The sequence below is a fragment of the Anarrhichthys ocellatus genome, unplaced genomic scaffold (assembly GCF_004355925.1).
Source record: "Anarrhichthys ocellatus isolate YVR2014 unplaced genomic scaffold, GSC_Weel_1.0 scaffold83, whole genome shotgun sequence".
Taxonomy (NCBI): domain Eukaryota; kingdom Metazoa; phylum Chordata; class Actinopteri; order Perciformes; family Anarhichadidae; genus Anarrhichthys; species Anarrhichthys ocellatus.
Window position 1 is genome coordinate 696,290 of NW_022280113.1, and position 3,562 is coordinate 699,851.

Consider the following 3,562-nt stretch of genomic DNA (forward strand, 5'->3'; position numbering starts at 1 on the left):
ACACACACACACACACACACACACACACACACACACACACACACACATAATGGCAAACAGCACTGAAAGCTACGTAAATGGGAAAATCCACCCCAAAACAAAAATTCTGACATTATTCACACATAGTCAATATCTTAAAAATAAATAAAACTGTCTCTCTTGACTGGAAAGCTGAGGATCGAGACATGACGATGTCACAAGATACATAACGGACGTGTTTCATCAGTGCTTGAAACCACTTTGGGCTCGTAAATGTTGTATTTGAGATATTCCACCCTAATGTGAACACAGGGCTCCCAGCTGTGGCTCAGAAAATGCAGCTGAAACCCAAGTAAAAATCACTACGGTGGTGCTGTGGTGGTTCCTATCATTCACCGTCAGCTCCGGGATTTGATTGAGACGACAGTATCGTCCCGATCTGCCTTCGAAATCACTCAAACTGAGCGGTGCGACACAAACTAAATGCTCACGTAACTAGAAAGGTGCAATCAAAGGAGCGCAGACGCCAGGTGTGTTTGCAACAACCTGCTGTATTGTGTGATTGAATAAATGCAACCCACACCTGTCTCCTGGCGGAAAAAACACACACACACACACACACACACACACACACGTTTACCCGTGCATATTCCTCCATTTCTTCCTCACTTCTCCCCCACTCCATCTATACCCTTCTCGCTTGTCATCCTCCTTGAGCCCCATTCTTACCCCTTCACCTAATTCTTCACCCTCCCCCCTCCGCTTCACCCTTCCTCTACTCCGTAGAGTAGAGGGAGGGTGAAGACAGACAGACAGACGGGTGCTTAATGCCCCGCCACCGCTCCAATCTCCAGTACATCTCCTCTCCTCATTTCCACACCCACATGCAATTACTACAAATTACATGCAGTTTAATTATGATGGCGCAGGAGCTCTTCTGTTCATTAGCTAAAGAACGGCGGGACTGAGTGCAGGCAGAAAAAAAAAAAGAGTGGTATGTTTGTTTTTGAGCTGCACGATGAGAATGGAAGTGTACCGTGGGAGCGAGGTTCAGGCAAATGGTAATGCGGCGAATGAAGCGTGAAGGAAGTGAAACCTCCCGCTGGCAATAAAGTAAACACAATGAACGCCAATGATCTACAAGACAATTCAATAAGATATAAGAGGGCATATGATGGGGATCAATAAGCTATTTTGTACCCTACAGAATAGAATAGAAGCAGCTGGGTATGGCGGTATTAAACCCGCTTTGCTCCATCTTAATTTCCCCCCTCTTTGTTCGGCTTTTGAAATATTTATTGTTCATCTGGCTTTGACATTGTCTCACCATTTATCCAGAGATGTCAGGGCAAATTGGTTTTCATGAAGGGAGATGGGACAGATGAGAGGATATTAAAAGACACAAAGAAAGACGGACAGCTACAATGCCTATTAATGCCGACAGTTTCTGTCACTTCTCCTCTGAATGCATCTCCGTTTGAAAGTGATCGAGGAGGGCACGGAGAAAGAGTGTGTTTGGCTGTAATCTAGCTCTTTTGTGTCTCAGAAGTTCAGCTTCAATTCAACCCTCATCCTTCCCAAAATGTGCTGATACAAAGCCTTTGTAAGCTGTTGTTTTTGCGTCATTTGCACTTTTTGTTTTGAAGACGTCACACCCAAAGTGGACAAGATCTCTCCCTCTCTCTTCTTGAAAGGGTCCACCCTTTGTCCATCTGCAATACCCCGACTTATTCTTCCCATCTCATCTTTAACTCTTTCTTTTCACCTTGTGATGACGACAGAAGATGAAAAACTGGCATAGATGAGCTCGCAGACACACAAAGGGACTTGAGACGGACAAATAAAACTATATTTGAACAGAGACCAAATCGCAGAATGAGAAGACGAATCTGTTGACAAGTGCGGTGCGTTTGTTTCTTGATGAAATTGTGATGAAACGGGGCGATAGCGTCGCCATCGCTATTTCAAACCCCCGATTTCAAATGGAATACAAAACAACGGATTCCTTCGTCAGACGGCAATGCATTATTCCTCTTTGGAATCACACACGAGCAATGCAATGTGTTTATCTCCTGAACAGAACGGTGACATTTACGACCTCCCTTAGGATTGCTAAGCACACACACACACACACACACACACACACACACACACCAAATGAGAGCACGCAAAACACACTCGTCCTCATGCACCATCCCGACTGGCTTGACAGACACAAGCCCTGGCCCTCATTACCATTTCCAACACCTGCTGAGGTCGCTGTCTCTCAGAAAGCATTTCTCTGTTGATTTTCACTGCTTCAGCACTCCGCTGTTCAGAGCAGACAGACCCACAGCCGTAGGGGCTCCTTTCACCACAGCCACGTCGATGTATGTTAGTGTGACGGTGCGTTGTGTTCTACACCCACACTGGCGGAGATCCAGAGCTGGAGTTTAGAGGGTGTGAGTGTGCATGTTAGATGGGGTGGGGTTACAAGAATTTAGATGGGGATTATGTGTGACACGACCTTTTCGCTGTTCTGTGTGACGCATTCTGCTACAGTGTTTTCATAAATGTGTGTGTGTGTGTGTGTGTGTGTGTGTGTGAGTAGGGCCCTACATGATGCTATAGTCTCAGAGGGTTTTCCTGGAAAGAGGACGGATCATTTTTGTTTAGATGAGGTGATTATTTGCAAATATGCATAAAACTCAACAAACCTTTTGGAAAACGCTTCCTATTTAATGACAAATAATAATAACTCGAACAAGACAAATATTTTCGGTGGTTTAGATTTTACCCTCCTCAGATTAGATTGAAGTCGTTCAGGGCCTTATCGGCTTCTATGTGCACAAGCAAAGCAATAGATGTCAAGAGTGAAAATTCCAGTTGGCGGATTAAACTGCTGCCATTGAAGTCAATAAGAGTTTCAAAGTGAGACCAACATCTGTGAAGCTCGTTTGGCTTGAGAAAAACACTGTAAAATTAAAGTCTTAGTGACACACAAATAGATGCGTTGTAATAAGATGGTTCAGTAAGTTCGTGAAAATGTTCATAGATTAAAGATGTTCATGTTTTGGACGTGCATAGCTAACCCCTCAGCAGTAATTGCATGTGCTGAGTCTTTGCCTCTCCATTATCTTTCACTACATCACCTGAATGCCTCCCATCAATCAACATTACAATGGAACGTGGTTGTATTGTGGCCCTGAGGGAAGGACTAGGGAAAGATGGAAGAGCAAGAGGAGGACAGCAGTAAAACAAGTGGATTCCGCTGGTCAACCATCAGTTTTTCGAAAAAATAACAAGATACATGCCCGAGGCCAGCATCACATTCGCATGTAAAAATTGGCATAAATGGGACTTTCCCCACTGCCATGGTTCTCTTTCTCTCCTCGTCTTCCCTTCCACTTGTAATAGAATTCATTTCACACAAGCACTCGCTGTCTATTTGTTTTTTTAGTTTCTAGAGATGAGCCGAGCTGCAGGCTTTTGTGATGACTAACAGGGATTCATTCTCAGCTCCTAACCGTTTTAACCTACCTTACACCGTTTGTGCAGACATTTCAGACACTGAGTTCTCGCAACTGTTGGATAAAAGTCAGAA